This window comes from Triticum aestivum, chromosome 2D (assembly GCF_018294505.1).
Source record: "Triticum aestivum cultivar Chinese Spring chromosome 2D, IWGSC CS RefSeq v2.1, whole genome shotgun sequence".
Lineage (NCBI taxonomy): Eukaryota > Viridiplantae > Streptophyta > Magnoliopsida > Poales > Poaceae > Triticum > Triticum aestivum.
In genome coordinates, this window is record NC_057799.1 from 17,854,334 (window position 1) to 17,873,232 (window position 18,899).

The window sequence follows — 18,899 nt, forward strand, 5'->3', positions numbered from 1 at the left end:
GCGGCGGTGCTGGCCGGTGGCGGGGGCTAGGTCCTAGGGGCGGGGCGGGCCGGCGGCAGCGACTGCGGCGGTGGTGAAAGGAGGGGAGAGGCGGGCGCAGGAGGGAGAGAGAAAGAGAGAGAGAGAGCGGGGGGGAGACGACGGCACCGCCAGTTAATTAGGCCTTCTTTGCCGTCTGTTAGCAGACGGCAAAGAGGGCAACCGTTGGGGCTGGCCCACGTATCCTCTTTGTCGTCCGCTAGCGGACGGCAAAGGAGTAACATTGCCGTCTGCTGGCAGTCGGCAAAGTAGTCACCTCTTTGCCGTCCGCTACCAAATGGCAAAGAAGCTGACCTAGCCACGCCGTGCCCTGTGGGGCCCACCTGGCTCTTTGTCGTCTTCCTTTTAGCTCTTTGCCGTCTGACAGCTGATGGCAAATAAGCAGCTGACGGCAAATACTCTTTTGGCCATCAGCACTTTCTTTGCCGTCTGTTTCCTCGAAGCGGATGGCAAAGAACCTCTTTGCCGTCAGCTCGCAGACGGCAGAGAGTTGGCAGACGGCAAAATGCCAGATTCCAGTAGTGTAGGGACACTCTGTTTGTCTATGTATTCACACATGTACTAAGTTTCCGGTTAATACATTTCTAGCATGAATAATAAACATTTATCATGATATAAGGAAATGTAAATAACAATTTTATTATCGCCTCGAGGGCATATTTCCTTCAGTCTCCCACTTGCACTAGAGTCAATAATCTAGATTACATACTAATGATTCTAACACCCATGGAGTCTTGGTGCTGATCATGTTTTGCTTGTGGAAGAGGCTTAGTCAACGGGTCTGCAACATTCAGATCCGTATGTATCTTGCAAATCTCTATGTCTCCCTCCTTGACTTGATCGCGGATGTAATTGAAGCGTCTCTTGATGTGTTTGGTTCTCTTGTGAAATATGGATTCCTTCGCCAAGGCAATTGCTCCAGTATTGTCACGAAAGATTTTCATTGGAACCGATGCACTAGGTATTACACCTAGATCGGATATGAACACCTTCAACCAGACTTTCATTTGCTGCTTCCGAAACAGCTATGTACTCCGCTTCACACGTAGATCCCGCCACGATGCTCTGCTTGGAACTGCACCAAGTTACAGCTCCACCATTCAATATAAATACGTATCCGGTTTGTGACTTAGAGTCATCTAGATCAGTGTCAAAGCTTGCATCGACGTAACCATTTATGACAAGCTCTTTGTTACCTCCATAAACGAGAAACATATCCTTAGTCCTTTTCAGGTATTTCAGGATGTTCTTGACTGCTGTCTAGTGATCCACTCCTGGATTACTTTGGTACCTCCCTGCTAAACTTATAGCTAGGCACACATCAGGTTTGGTACACAGCATTGCATACATGAGAGAACCTATGGTTGAGGCATAAGGAATGACCTTCATTTTCTCTCTATCTTCTGCAGTGGTCGGGCATTGAGTCTGACTCAATTTCACATCTTGTAACATAGGCAAGAACCCCTTCTTTCACTTGTCCATTTTGAACTTCTTCAAAACTTTTATCAATGTATGTGCTTTGTGAAAGTCCAATTAAGCATCTTGATCTATCTCTATAGATCTTGATGCCCAATATATAAGCAGCTTCACTGAGGTCTTTCATTGAAAAATTCTTATTCAAGTATACTTTTATGATATCTAGAAATTCAGTATTATTTTCAATCAACAATACGTCATCCACATATAATATTAGAAATGCTACAAAGCTCCCACTCACTTTCTTGTAAATACATGCTTCTCCAAAAGTCTGTATAAAACCATATGCTTTGATCACACTATCGAAGCGTAAATTCCAACTCCGAGAGGCTTGCACCAGTCCATTAATGGATCGCTGGAGCTTGCACACTTTGTTAGCACCTTTAGGACCGACAAAACCTTCTAGTTGCATCATATACAACTCTTCTTTAAGATATCCATTAAGGAATGCAGTCTTGACATCCATTTGCCAAATTTCATAATCATAAAATGCGGCAATTGCTATTCGGACAGACTTAAGCATCGCTACGGGTGAGAAGGTCTCATCATAGTCAACTCCTTGAACTTGGCGAAAACCTTTTGCAACAAGTCGAGCTTTGTAGACAGTAACATTACCGTCAGGGTCAGTCTTCTTCTTGAAGATCCATTTATTCTCTATGGCTTGCTGATCATCGGGCAAGTCAACCAAAGTCCACACTTTGTTCTCATACATGGATCCTATCTCAGATTTCATGGCCTCAAGCCATTTCCCGGAATCTGGGCTCATCATCGCTTCCTCGTAATTTGTAGGTTCGTCATGGTCAAGTAACATGACCTCCAGAACAGGGTTACCGTACCACTCTGGTGCGGACCGTACTCTGGTTGACCTACGAGGTTCAGTAGCGACTTGATCTGAAGTTTCATGATCATCATCATTATCTTCCTCACTAATTGGTGTAGGAATCGCTGGAACTGATTTCTGTGATGAACTACTTTCCAATTCAGGAGAAGGTACAATTACCTCATCAAGTTCTACTTTCCTCCCACTCACTTCTTTCGAGAGAAACTCCTTCTCTAGAAAGGATCCATTCTTAGCAACGAATATCTTGCCTTCGGATCTGTGATAGAAGGTGTACCCAACAGTCTCCTTTGGGTATCCTATGAGGACACATTTCTCCGATTTGGGTTCGAGCTTATCAGGTTGAAGCTTTTTCACATAAGCATCGCATCCCCAAACTTTAAGAAACAACAGTTTTGGTTTCTTGCTAAACCACAGTTCATGTGCTGTCGTCTCAATGGATTTAGATGGTGCCCTATTTAACGTGAATGCAGCCGTATCTAAAGCATAACCCCAAATTGATAGCGGTAAATTGGTAAGAGACATCATAGATCGCACCATATCTAACAAAGTACGATTACGACATTCGGACACACCATTACGCTGTGGTGTTTCAGGTGGCGTGAGTTGCGAAACTATTCCACATTGTTTCAAATGAAGACCAAACTCATAACTCAAATATTCACCTCCACGATCAGATTGTAGAAACTTTATTTTCTTGTTAAGATGATTTTCCACTTCACTCTGAAATTCTTTGAACTTTTCAAATGTTTCAGACTTATGTTTCATTAAGTAGATATGCCCATATCTGATCAAATCATCTATGAAGGTCAGAAAATAATGATACCCGCCGCGTGCCTCAACACTCATTGGACACTGCATACATCAGTATGTATTATTTCCAATAAGTCAGTTGCTCGCTCTATTGTTCCGGAGAACGGAGTCTTAGTCATCTTGCCCATGAGGCATGGTTCGCAAGCGTCAAGTGATTCATAATTAAGTGATTCCAAAAGCCCATCAGCATGGAGTTTCTTCATGCGCTTTACACCAATATGACCTAAATGGCAGTGCCACAAATAAATTGCACTACCATTATTAACTTCGCATCTTTTGGCTTCAATATTATGAATATGTGTATCACTACAATCGAGATTCAACAAAAATAGACCACTCTTCAAGGGTGCATGACTATAAAAGATATTACTCATATAAATAGAACAACCATTATTCTCTGATTTAAATGAATAACCGTCTCGCATTAAACAAGATCCAGATATAATGTTCATGCTCAATGCTGGCACCAAATAACAATTATTCAGGTCTAAAACTAATCCCGACGGTAGATGTAGAGGTAGCGTGCCGACGGCGATCACATCAACCTTGGAACCATTTTCTAGGCGCATCGTCACCTTGTCCTAAGCCAATCTTCGTTTAATTCGTAGCCCCTGTTTCGAGTTGCAAATATGAGCAACAAAACCAGTATCAAATACCCAGGCGCTACTACGAGCATTAGTAAGGTACACATCAATAACATGTATATCAAATATACCTTTCACTTAGCCATCCTTCTTATCCGCCAAATACTTGGGGCAGTTCCGCTTCAAGTGACCAGTCCCTTTGCAGTAGAAGCACTCAGTCTCAGGGTTAGATCCAGACTTGGACTTCTTCCCTTGGGCAACAACTTGCTTGCTATTCTTCTTGAAGTTCCCCTTCTTCCCTTTACCCTTTCTGTTGAAACTAGTGGTCTTGTTAACCATCAACACTTGATGCTCCTTCTTGATTTCTACCTCGGCAGCCTTCAGCATCGCGAAGAGCTCGGAAATAGTCTTCTCCATCCCTTGCATATTATAGTTCATCAGGAAGCCTTTATAGCTTGGTGGCAGTGATTGAAGAAATCTGTCAATGACACTATCATCAGGAAGATTAACTCCCAGCTGAGTCAAGTGGTTGTGGTACCCAGACATTCTGAGTATGTGTTCACTGACAGACTATTCTCCTCCATTTTTCAGCTATAGAACTTGTTGGAGACTTCATATCTCTCAACTTGGGCATTTGCTTGAAATATTAACTTCAACTCCTGGAACATCTCTTATGCTCCATGACGTTCAAAACGTCTTTGAAGTCCCGATTCTAAGCCGTAAAGCATGACACACTGAACTATCGAGTAGTCATCAGCTTTGCTCTGCCAGAAGTTCATAACGTCCGGAGTTGCTCCTCTGCAGTAATGAGGATAATCCTCAAGTTACGGAACCAGTCCGTGTAGTTGCTACAATCATCTTTCAACTTAGCTTTCTCTAGGAACGCATTAAAATTCAAGGGAACGGTAGCACGGGCCATTGATATAGATATGCAAAAAACTATAAGGTACTAAGTTCATGATAAATTAAAGTTCAATTAATCATATTACTTAAGAACTCCCACTTAGATAGACATCCCTCTAATCATCTAAATGATCACGTGATCCATATCAACTAAACCATGTCCGATCATCACGTGAGATGGAGAAGTTTTCAATGGTGAACATCTCTATGTTGATCATATCTACTATATGATTCACGTTCGACCTTTCGGTCTCAGTGTTCCGAGGCCATATCTGCATATGCTAGGCTCGTCAAGTTTAACCCGAGTATTCTGCACGTGCAAAACTGGCCTGCACCCGTTGTATGTGAACGTAGAGCTTATCACACCCGATCATCACGTGGTGTCTCGGCACGACGAACTGTAGCAACGGTGCATACTCAGGGAGAACACTTATACCTTGAAATTTAGTGAGGGGTCATTGAGGGAGTCCTGGACTAAGGTGTCCTCGGGCATCCGGCCTATTATCTATGGGCCGGACTGATGGGCTGTGAAGACACGAAGGCCGAAGACCGTACCCGTGTCCGGATTGGACTTTCCTTGTGTGGAAGGCAAGCTTGGCGACCAATTATGAAGATACCTTCTTATGTAACCGACTCTATGTAATCCTAGATCTCTCTGGTGTCTATATAAACCGGAGGGCATAGTCCGAATAGGGGATATACACATTATCATAGTCATACAGGGTAGACTTTTAGGGTTTTGCCATTACGATCTTGTGGTAGATCAACCCTTGTAATACTCATATTCATCTAGATCAATCAAGCAGGAAGTAGGGTATTACCTCCATAAAGAGGGCCCGAACCTGGGTAAACATCGTGTCCCCCGTCTCCTGTTACCATCGATCCTAGACGCACAGTTCGGGACCCGCTACCCGAGATCCGCCGGTTTTGACACCGACAGTCATCTTATAATGCTACCGCCGTACTAAGCAAAATAAGATGCATAAAGGATAAACATCACATGCAATCAAAATATGTGACATGATATGGCCATCATCATCTTGTGCCTTTGATCTCCATCTCCAAAGCACCGTCATGATCTCCATTGTCACCGGCTTGACACCTTGATTTCCATCGTAGCATTGTTGTTGTCTCGCCAACTATTGCTTCTACGACTATCACTACCGCTTAGTGATAAAGTAAAACAATTACATGGCGATTTCATTTCATACAATAAAGCGACAACCATAATGCTCCCACCAGTTGCCGATAACTTTTACAAAACATGATCATCTCATACAACAATTTATATCTCATCACGTCTTGACCATATCACATCACAACATGCCCTGCAAAAACAAGTTAGACGTCCTCTACTTTGTTGTTGCAAGTTTTACGTGGCTGCTACGGGTTTCTAGCAAGAACCGTTCTTACCCTACGCATCAAAACCACAATGATTTTTCGTCAAGTGTGTTGTTTTAACCTTCAACAAGGACCGGCCGTAGTCAAACTCGATTCAACTAAGGTTGGAGAAACAGACACTCGCCAGCCACCCGTGTGCGAAGCACGTCGCTAGAACCAGAATCATGAGGGCGGTCATGTAATTTCGGTCTGGGCCGCTTCATCCAACAATACCGCCGAATCAAAGTAAGACATTGGTGGTAAGCAGTATGACTATTATTGCCCACAACTCATTGTGTTCTACTCGTGCATATCATCTACGCAAACACCTGGCTCGGATGCCACTGTTGGGGAACGTAGTAATTCAAAAAAATTCCAACGATCACGCAAGATCTATCTAGGAGATGCATAGCAATGAGAGGGGAGAGTGTGTCCACGTACCCTCGTAGACCGAAAGTGGAAGCGTTATGTTAACGTGGTTGATGTAGTCGAACATCTTCAGTATCCAACCGATCCAAGTACCGAACATACGGCACCTCCGTGTTCAGCACACGTTCAGCTCGATGACGTCCCTCGAGCTCCTGATCCAGTAGAAGGTCTAGGGAGAGTTCCATCAGCACGACAGCGTGGCGACGGTGTTGGTGATGTGATCTACGCAGGGCTTCGCCTGAGCACTATGACAATATGACCGAGGTGGTAAACTGTGGAGGAGGGCACCACACACGGCTAAGGGACAATTGATGTGACTTTGGGGTGCCTCCTGCCCACGTATATAAAGGAGGGGGAAGAGAGGCAAGCGGCCAGGAGGGGCGCGCCATGGGGGGAGTCCTACTTGGACTCCTAGTCCAAGTAGGATTCGCCCCCCCTTTCCTTTCTTACACCGGAGGGAATAGGAACGAGAGGGAGAGGGAAAGGGAAGGGCGTGCCGCCCCCTCCTCCTTGTCCTATTCGGACTCCAAAGGAGGGGGCGCGCGGCCACCCCCGTGGGCTTCCCTCTCTCCCCCTTTAGGCCCATGTTGGCCCAACACTTCCCCGGGGGGTTCCGGTAACCCCTCGGTACTTCGGTAAAATACCCGAATCACTCAGAACCATTACGATGTCCGAATAAAAACTTACAATACATGGATCTTTACCTCTCGACCATTCCGAGACTCCTTGTCATGTTCGTGATCTCACCTGGGACTCCGAACAAACTTCTGTCACCAAAACACATAACTCATAATACAAATTATCATCGAACGTTAAGCGTGCGAACCCTACGGGTTCGGGAACTATGTAGACATGACCGAGACACATCTCCGGTCAATAACCAATAGCGGAACCTGGATGCTCATATTGGCTCCTACATATTCTGCGAAGATCTGTATCGGTCAAACCGCATAACAACATACATTATTCCCTCTGTCATCGGTATGTTACTTGCCCGAGATTCGATCGTCGGTATCATCATACCTAGTTCAATCTCGTTACCGGCAAGTCTCTTTACTCGTTCCGTAACGCATCATCTCGCAACTAACTCATTAGTCACATTGCTTGCAAGGCTTATAGTGATGTGCATTACCGAGAGGGCCCAGAGATACCTCTCCAATCACTCACACTAGGCCATTCTATCTTCCCCAACAGGCCGCCGCTCACTCTCCTCTCTCCACTCACACTCACACTCACTCGATCTCCCCCCTCAACCCCCCCGCGTCGGTCCTCCCCGCCGGCTGCCATTGCCTACCCCTCCTCCTTCTACGCCGCTGTCACCTCCTCCTCCTCCCAGGAATCGGTAATCCTTCATCGGCCGCCCTCCTCCCCGCCCCCTCCTCCTTCTTTCACCACCGTCCGGCCCCTCCTCGCTCCGCCTTCCTCCTCCGTCCTCCTTCCTCCTCCCTCCTCCAGTCGCCCCTCCTTCTCCCTCCTCCCTCCTCCATCCACAACCCCTCCTCCCTGCTACATTTTGACTTAGTAGGCTAATTCATATGCAACATTTTGTTTTAGTTGATATGATTTAGTTGATTTAGTTGGCTAGATGATTTAGTAGGCTAGTTGATCTACAACATTTTGATTTAGTTGATTTAGTAGACTAGATGATTTAGTAGGCTAGTTGATTTAGAACATTTTGATTTAGTTGATTTAGTAGGCTAGTTGATATGCAACATTTAGAGAGAGGGGGGGACAGAGAGAGATATGATAGTTGATAGTTTTTAGTTGATCTGATTAACTGATAAGTAGAAAATTAGACATAGTTGATAGTTTTTACTTGATTTAAGCCTCTGGTCATATATAACACTTTGATTTAGGATAGTTTCTAGGGTTTAGAATATTATGTTTTCCGATTAAGATCGATGCATTGAGAACTTTATGTTTTTGTTTTTATTTCCTGTGAAGTGGATCCTTCATCTTTGCTCATATTGCTTTAGGAAAATGGCGCGACCACCACCACCACCATGTCGATTGTGCAAGTCAAGGTGCAGCCTTGCAACTGGCAAGCTGTTCGGCATCTACTTCCAGCCGAGTTTTCGTCATGCGGCGGTAAGAAATGATATGAAATGTAACAACTATTTTGTTTTTAGTGTTGGCATTAATGCATTGTGTCATTTTGCTTTTTGTACACAGATCGTCCCATGCAATGTGAGGTTGAAATTCAACAAGCTGACAGGAGACACTGTCACCTTTGAGCCTCCTGGGGGGCCTAACCTATGGAGGTCTAGAAAGGATGTGATATGTCACAGATTGGAGGAGATGGATGGGCCCGTTTCCTCGCCCGCATGCGTCTTACTGGTGGTGAGTTGATCAGCTTCTCCTTCCGAGCAGAAAGACCCAAGCTGACTGTCATTTATATCAACCTAGTGGAAGATGATGAAGATGATGAGGACCCACTCGATGAAGATGATGAGGACCCGCTTCATGAAGCCATCGCAGCTCAAAGAATGAGGCTGAGCGAGGAGGAGGTGTGCAACCTATGGGACATAATTCCATCACATGATGACTTTGTCGGGGTGCCATTTTTCGTGACCCGCCTGACAAGTACCATGGTCGATCGGCATGATATGGTATGTTATACTAACTGTAGTAATTTGATGATATATATATGCTTTATTGTTATACTTACAAATGTAAATTATCCGATGATCTGCTTAGTGTAGAGTCCAATGATATGCTGTGTGGAATCTAGTCAATGATATACTTTAGTGTAGAGTTCGATCACATGCTTATTAGTGTAGAATCCAAGGAACTATTAATACAATTATCTAGCACGATAGGTCCATGATACAGCATTCCAGGTACAATAATATTCATCAAATATATGTGTATAAGATTACATCATTGATGAATACAATTATCTAGCATAGCCCTAAGGCTATTTAAATGGCGGCGGAAGTCTATTTAAATGGCGGTGGAAGTCTTGATTTGGTAGCGTCTCACTCTGGCTGGACTCCATAACTCACATGACTGGCAAGATTACGGCCTAGCACGACGGAACAAGCGAACAATTCGGGCACGACCTACAAAACCCAGGTCAGTACATTGAATGTACTTGCAAGACAACCAAATACATAGCATCCAAACAAACAGATGACAAAGCAAGAACCAAGCATATGCAACAGTCTACTTCAACACAACTTCTAAGCATGGCATGATATTAACTAGAATCATAAATCAAACTAAGCATGAACCACATCATAGCATCTACTAGCATGGCATATCAAACTTACTTCCAGCAAAGCAACAACAAAGCATTGCATATCAAAACATGGCATGGCATCATGAAACTATGCTGAAAATAAACTACTAGTTACCTCTCGTGAAGAAATGTTGTATTAATCTTACGAATCAATCACTTACTCTGCCACAGCTCCTCGGAGCACACGCATGGCTTACCAAGACCTAGTCTCGGGGTCATATCAACACGTCATCGTGACTTCTCACGATTTTCCCATACACCAAGTCACCACATGATTTATATCCTCTTAGTTATCACACAAGTTATTATCAGATTTATCCTCCATTTCGACCAAGACCCGATAGTGTCACCTACTACGAACTTGTGCCCATGACCGAGGACGCGGCTATTGATAGATTAAATATACACTCTGCAGATGTAGCGCACTTTACACACATCACGGAACCTTGGCCTCGCACTCCCATTCGGGTGGACCAAAACCTTCCGATGAAACCGAGCTACTGCCATGACACTCTCCTAGCCACTCCGACCAACACCCGCTTGGGGTTCAGTCCTGGGCGGCCCCGTGTCTACCAACGACACCAACAGCCACCGTCGTGGCAAAAACGGTCCCAAACGGGGACAAGGTTACATAAAAAAATAGCACACAAGGTTATGTCCGGCTACCTGATCAGGGTAGCGCGTGCCCATAACCTTCCCTCATGGGAGGCACCGGAGAGAGGCATGACAATAGACCCAGCTAGGACCTCCCCATAAGGTAAATGTGGTTGCACTAGAGAAAGCTCGATTTGGGTGGCACAATGATATCCCAGTGATGACGGAGGAGGTTTGTTATTAAGTCATATTATTAACTTCTCCATCATCAATCATCCTGCGAGCATTGTTAACATGAATTCAACAACTAACACGCAACATACCGATGCAGTAACAAAACATCAAGCATTCAAAAAAAAACAATGATAGCATGCGAAACATGGCAATAACAAGTACTAGCAAACTTACCAGTGCAACAGAATTATCATAACATCGATACTACTAACATGGAACTAAACTAGACAGAGGCATGACATTATTAGTAACAACATCAAACTAGCATGTCAACTTATTTCATGAAAGCATAAGCATGCAAGACAGATAACAAAAACATAAAGCACGGCTAAACATACACGAAACTACTACAACTAAACACACACACACGAGGTGCAAGCAAAGTCAACATGCAAGTTTGAGGCTCTTGATAAGAGGTTGGCTTGCCTGGGGGTCGGGGATTACTCTGGAAAAAGGTGCGGAACGATTGCGGAAAGAGTTGCCGAAAACAGTTCTCTCTCGGAGGGGGCTGTTTACGGGCAAGGGCAAAATGGTCATTTTCACTGTGTGAAAACATGGTGAAAATGATTCCATCCAAACGGGCTCGACGAAACAAAGAAGTGGGCTTTGGAATCACCTCAATCGGAGTTGTGAGCAAAAAGATATGATAGTTTTACTGCTAGGGACCTATCTGTAATGAAAATATTTTCAAACAGGGCCTGGACAGAAAAACAGAAAACGTATTAGGTGAAATACGCTTTCAGAACCGGGAAAGCGCACTTTGGTATAAAGAAGAACTGGATTACGTTTTCACTGAGAAAAAGCGCCTTCTTGGTTGAAGCAGAATAAAACTACGCTTACACGAAGGGGAAACGTATCCAGCTGATTACGCGTTCACTTAAGTGGCTGGGCCCGCCACTTATGCACGTCATCCGGTCCGAGTGAACGCCTCTGCGACCGACTGGCGGGGCCCGCGGGCAGGTGGGGTCGACCTGATCGTCGTCTTCCTCCTCCCGCTCGCACGCGCGCCTGGCAGAGAGAGGGGCTCACCTCGACGGCGATCGCTGGCGTGTCCGGCCACCTCTCGGGGCATGGAACCTACCCAAAAGATTAGGGCGGAGAGGCGCATCCCGTGGTTGTGTCAGCTACCGCCGAGGATCACGAGGGAGGAGCAGGAAGGCGGGCGGCGGAGCAGGCCTTCGGCCTCCGGCGAACAGGGGGCTCCGGTGGGGAAACGGCGGGGCGGAGGCCACAGGGAGGTTCGCCGGAGCTTGGGGAAGGCAGTGGTGGAGGTGGAACGGCGAGAGGGGTGCGACATCTTCGGGATCGAGCAGAGCCCGAGAAGGCGGCCATGGCGATGGGGAGGGGTCAGAGAGGAGCTCTGGGCTAGGAGAGAGGCTCTGGGAGGCGTTAGGGACTGCGAGGGGGTCGAGGGCTCTACTTATAGCCGCGATGAGAGCTCGAGGGGGAGGGGAGGAGGTGACACGCGGTGCGGATACGTGTCCGTGCGCCGGCGACGCGCACACGCGGCCAAGGGTCACGGGGAGCGGCGAGAAGGCGACGAGGGTGACGCGGACGAGTGCCACTGGGGTCACGGAGACGAGGGACGCTCGTGGACGAGAGGGGAAAACGGACAGGAGTGAGGAAATGATGGCGCACATGGGAGCTTACTGTGTTCGGCGACGGTGAAGGCTCAACGAGGAAGCAAACGAAGGGGGAAAGGGGTCCAGGCGCATGGCGACGATGAAGCTGAGCTGGTTGACACTCGGGGACATGCCAGAACCGGCCAGAGCGGCGCTTCTGTTGCCAATAGTGGCGAGACCACCGTTTTGGCCTGCATTGCCCCGTGGTAACCACCGACAACACACGCTTTGTTTGTCTACTTAGTGCCAAACCATGTCAACTGTGGAGTCCTTCCAAGGCTCATTAAAGAAGATGTGATGGCACGGGCAGAAGTGTAGGGAGCAGAGGGTCACGAGCTCGACAAGTTTTCTGTTGCAAACTTGGCCATGTTCTGGAGACTAAACCAGAGAGGTTAAGTGGAAAACTTGATGTCTAGGAGGCTTAGGGTAGCAAAGACTAAGGTCATGGGAATTATGAGGGCATTTGGACAAGTATTTAGCATAGTTGTAGTGCAACTGCCAAATGTGGTCCAGAAAACAAATGATGAAGAAGCACTGACTAGGAGTGTTGGCTTGGGCTAAAACTTGGCAAAGCTTCCTCATTTGGTCATATGTACATGCTGCAAAAAGGTCATACAAAATGGACTTCACAAATTGGTACGTGTTTCACAAGCATCACATCTGACCCGAAACTTTGGAAAAATCCAGGAAAATATTGGCTACATGAAATGAGCCAAACGTTGTGGAGGATAGGTTATATGGATAGGATAAGGCTTGAAAATATTTTCAGCCATAATGGAGCAAGATAAAATATACTTGCTTCACAAACTGAAAATTCGGACAGAAAACAAGAATTGCTCCTGTGCTCACATAGTTCAATGAAATGAACTGAATTTAGGTGGAGGCTAATGATTTGAGATACTTGAGAGGATGGAAAAGTTTCTTCCCATTTGGAAACTCTATGAAGGTACTCCCTTCACATAGTTGCATTCTGGTCAGAAACTTTGAAAAATTGCACAGGGAGCTACGATGAATGGATTGAGCTCATCTTTGGTATCCATGGATGATTTATCAATTCTAATCAAACTCACAAATTGCATCTCAATAGGAATTAGGAATAAGGCACTTCCTTTGCAAAATTTCAGAGAAGGCAGAAACTTGCATTGGATCATGTTCCCAATTTTTGATCTGTGGAACATGAGACAAGAATGGAACTAGTGATTATATAGCAAGGACAAGCTCCACAATTTATGTGGAAATTTTCTCTGCTATAAAAATAGTAGTTCCTTTGGAAAATGGCAGAAATGCAATACTGGCTTAAAATAGGAAAAGGCAATTTTTCTTATTTAATTATGGACAATATATTTGCCAGAGCTTGGATGAGGCATAAATATCAACTCCCCCAATTCTCATGAATTTAGGAGATGGCTAGCTATGCCTTTGGATTTTATTCCTCAGAAAGGCAAGAAAGGAATAAATCACAATTCAAAAATATTGCATAGGACTTAGCAATATTTTTGCATATCCAGGGTTCAGGAAGGTAGAAGGGTCTCTGGGAATAGAGTGGATGATCAACAGATCAAGGAAAATGATGACTCCTTTGTATTCACAAAGGGCACATTCAAATTCCAAAAATTTGGAATTAGGGTTTGAGAGGGTTTGGAATGATGCAAATGAGGTCTTGCCCACTAACAAAGACATGAGCAGGGTTTTGAAATGTTGTAAATGACAAGAATTATCAGAGTCATCCAACAAACTCAGGAGAAAGATTTTGAAAATGAGTGCCAGGAAGGAATAACAACTCAAAAATTGATAACCCAATTTTGGGGCTGTTACAACTCCCCCCCCCCTTAAAAAGAATCTCATCCTCGAGATTCCTAGAGTTACTGCACAAATGAAAGGATAACCACTTCGGTGAAAAACCTCAAGGTTAATTTTAACACTTCGGTCAGATTCAAATGAGTTGGGGTACCGATAATTGGTCCACCCAAAGAGAGATATGGGCAAAACAGGGTTACCTCCACGGCTAGGGGCACTCGAGATCAAATTCCCGAAAAATGCTGGATGCACGTTGGGGTACTGGAAAATTTTGCGGATTGCTCCACGAAAAAGTAGGTGTTGGGGTAGAATCGGAGTTGAAATCTGTATTGGGGTAGATGTACTGGATTGAGTGAAATAAAGTTGGCAGTGTTCCTCCGGAAATGAAATCGGGAACAAGAATTAGAGACGAGGAACTGCCAGACGGAAATGCCTCTGCGAGGCTCTAGGTTTAGAAATCCGGCACATGGGGTATGCACAGATAGAGAGGGATATGTGACTTTGCTTTTCCCCGAGTACTGCCCTAAATGTACTCGTTGGTGAACCGGGTATGCGTGCAGTATGCAGTACAAACAAACTAACAAACAGACCGATGCGACAAACATGCAATAAAAAGCACAGCAGACAAATCATTCTAAGGTTTTTTAATGCTAGTGAATATATGTAGTCCTGGCATACATATGCCTACACCAGCGCGCATTTATTAGATACTCAGGACGAGCCAATGTTTTTTTAGTGTATGTGTCGTACTGATTAAAATCTTGTTAGCAACACATTGCCAACCCTGTCAAACATCTCTGCTTGACAGAGAGACAAACAAAAACAAGCACGAAAACAAAAGCACGAAAACATACACCGCATACGGATTACAGCATACAACAAAGCACGAATGCTCTACGCGCTAAACGAAACTATTTACTCCGGGATACATAGTTCTATCCTCATATCGAGGATGAATAGACTGACTGACCTACTCGCATAATCATCTCACTGCGCGGCTGAGGTCATGCAGAGGACTCGCCTTGCTGGGCTCTCCTGGAGGACGAAGACTGAGCCAATCTCCATCTTCATCGTTCGACACTACTATGGGTTGGGGCTCTACTACTGGAGGTGTGGCTGAAATCGATCCAAGCAAATGCTGCTGGTGGATCCGTAAAAGAGCCTTGTCGAGGGTGATGATGTTTGGCTGAGAGGATAGCACTGGTTCGTATGGCGTTGGGCAAACGACTTGAGATGCGAATTTACGAGCCTCACGGTAAGCTTCCTTGACGACTCCTACCACATCATTGTCCATGGTTCTAAACTCGGCAAGCATCTTTGAAATCATCATCCCTTGGGCAGTGATATACTGCACCAGGCGAGCGATTGCGGGGTCATCTCCTTGGATAGCAGGAGAAGGCTGCATTCCTGCTTCTGCCACAATGGGGAACAAGCAGAACTCCCGCCTCGTTGCCACATGCGGGAACTTGGTTCGGAGGTGTAGGATAGCCTCCGCAGCAGCGGCCTGAATGGCTAAATCAGTGGTAGGCATGGATCTACCCTGAAAAACCAACGGCTGGCCATCTACTGCGGGACCTAGGCTGATGTGCACTCTTGCATCAAAGCGATGAAGGTGAGGGACGGGTGCCGACTGGAACATCAGGTAATCGGGGCTAGCCTTACAGCCAAAGGCTTTGGTGAGCATCTCAGTAAGAAGGGGTGGAAAGCCACTGTGGTTGACGGCACAGGTGCGGATGTAATACTTGGAAGCTTTGAAGCTACTAGTCATGGCTGGGGAGCTACTAGCTAGGCTTCTCTGCAGGGACATGGCTGACTGAGGGGTGAGCAATATGGGGAGCCGAAAGGGGCTTTTATAGGCAGCTATGCAGGATGCCCGCAGGGCGTGGCCCCTTTCCCTTAATGGCGAATGGAAAGTGGTGCGGCCGACCAGAAAGGATAGGGCTGCTATTCGTTCCACGGATAACTAGGCGGGGACAGCGGGGTGAGGAAGTGTCGGTCCTGACTGCGCCACCTGTTGATTAACAGTGGCCATGCCGGATGCCAGGGATGGGTCAAATACCTTAGGGTCATTACAGGTTGATGGTAGCGGTGATCTAATGCTAGGATAACCTATGCCAGCCTGGCTGCTCTGAAACCATCTCCTGTGGCACCCCGATCCACATGGAGTAGGGGGCCTTCGCACGTCAGCCCAGGATAACACCTGACGCATGACAGGTCCATGATACAGCATTCCATGTACAATAATATTCATCAAATATATGTGCATAAGATTACATCATTGATGAATACAATTATCTAGCATAGCCCTAAGGCTATTTAAATGGTGGCGGAAGTCTTGGTTTGGCAGCATCTCACTCTGGCTGGACTCCATAACTCACAGGACTGGCAAGATTACGACCTAGCACGATAGAACAAGCGAACAATTCGGGCATGACCTACAAAACTGGCATGACACGCCAGGTCAGTACATTGAATGTACTTGCAAGACAACCAAATACATAGCATCCAAACAAACAGATGACAAAGCAAGAACCAAGCATATGCAACAGTCTACTTCAACACAACTTCTAAGCATGGCATGATATTAACTAGAATCATAAATCAAACTAAGCATGAACCACATCATAGCATCTACTAGCATGGCATATCAAACAAACTTCCAGCAAAGCAACAACAAAGCATAGCATATCAAATAATGGCATGACACCATGAAACTATGCTGAAAATAAACTATTACTTACCTCCCGTGAAGACATGTTGTATTAATCTTACCCAACAATCACTTACTCTGCCACGGCTCCTTGGAGCACACGCATGGCTTACCAAGACCTAGTCTCGGGGTCATATCAACACATCATCCTGACTTGTCACGATTTTCCCATAGACCAAGTCACCACATGACTTATATCCTCTTAGTTATCACACAAGTTATTAGCAGATTTATCCTCCATTTCGACCAACACCCGATAGTGTGACCTACTACGAACTTGTCCATGACCGAGGACGCGGCTATCGATAGATTAAACATACACTCTGCAGAGGTAGCGCACTTTACCCACATCACGGAACCCTGGCCTCACACTCCCATTCGGGTGGACCAAAACGTTCCGACAAAACTGAGCTACTGCGATGACACTCTCCCGGCCACTCCAGCCAACACCCCCTTGGGGTTCAGTTCTGGGTGGCCCCATGTCTACCAAAGACACCAACGGCCACCGTTGTGGCAAAATGGTCCCAAACGGGGACAAGGTACCATAAAAACAAAAACGAGCACACAAGGTTATGTCCGCCTACCTGATCAGGGTAGCGCGTGCCCATAACCTTCCCTCGCGGGAGGCACCGGCGAGAGGCATGACAATAGACCCAGTTAGTACCTCCCCATAAGTTAAATGTGGTTGCACTAGAGAAAGCTCGATTTGGGTGGCACTATGATATCCCAGTGATGACGGAGGAGGTTTGTTATTAAGTGATATTATTAACTTCTCCATCATCAATCATCATGCGAGCATTATTAACATGAATGCACCAACTAACATGCAACATACCAATGCAGTAACAAAACATCAAGCATTTAAAAAAAACAATGATAGCATGCGAAACATGGCAATAACAAGTACTAGGAAACTTATCAGTGCAACAAAATTATCATAACATCGATACTACTAACATGAAACTAAACTAGACAGAGGCATGACATTATTTGTAACAACATCAAACTAGCATGTCAACTTATTTCATGAAAGCATAAGCATGCAAGATAGATAACAAAAACATAAAGCATGGCTAAAATAACAGCAGACGGAACAAACAAGAAACTACTGCAACTAAACAAACACATACGAGGTGCAAGCAAAGTCAACATGCAAGTTCGAGGCTCATGATAAGAAATTGGCTTGCCTGGGGGTCGGGGATTACTCCGGAAAAAGGTGCCGAACGATCGCGGAAAGAGTTGCCGGAAACAGTTCTCTCTCGGAGGGGGCTGTTTACGGGCAAGGGAAAAATGGTCAATTTCACTGTGTGAAAGCATGGTGAAAATGATTCCATCGGAATGGTCTCGACGAAACGAAGAAGTGGGCTTTGGAATCACCTCAATCGGAGTTGTGAGCAAAAAGATACGATAGTTTTACTGCCAGGGACCTATCTGTAATGAAAATATTTTCAAACAGGGCCTGGAGAGAAAAACAGAAAACGTATTAGGTCAAATACGCTTTCAGAACCGGGAAAGCGCACTTTGGGATGAAGAAGAACTAGATTACGTTTTCACTAAGGAAAAGCGCCTTCTTGGCTGAAGCAGAATAAAACTACGCTTACCCGAAGGGGAAACGTATTTTGCTGATTACGTGTTCACTTAAGTGGCTGGGCCCACCACTTATCCGCGTCATCCGGTCTGAGTCAACGCCTCAGCGATTGATTGGCGGGGCCCGCGGGTAGGTGGGGTCGACCTGGTCGTCGTCTTCCTCCTCCCGCTCGCACGCGCGCCTGGCAGACGAAGGGGCTCGCCTCGACGGCGATCGCCGGCGCGTCTGGCCACCTCTCGGGGCACGCGACCTACCCAGAAGATCAGGGTGGAGAGGCGCATCCTGTGGTGGTGTCAACTGCCGCCGAGTATCACGAGGGAGGGAGCAGCAAGGCGGGCGGCGGAGCAGGGCTTCGGCCTTCGGCGAATAATGGGCTCCGCAGGGGAAACAGCGGGGCTGAGGCCACGGGGAGGTTCGCTGGAGCTTGGGGAAGGCAGTGGTGGAGGTGGAACGGCGAGAGGGGTGCGACATTGCCGGGATCAAGCAGAGCCCGAGGCAGCGGCCATGGCGATGGGGAGGGTTCAGAGAGGTGCTCTGGGCTCGGAGAGAGGCTCTGGGAGGCGTTGGGGACTGCGAGGGGGTCGAGGGCTCTACTTATAGCCGCGGGGAGAGCTCGAGGGGGAGGGGAGGAGGTGACATGCGGCGGGGATA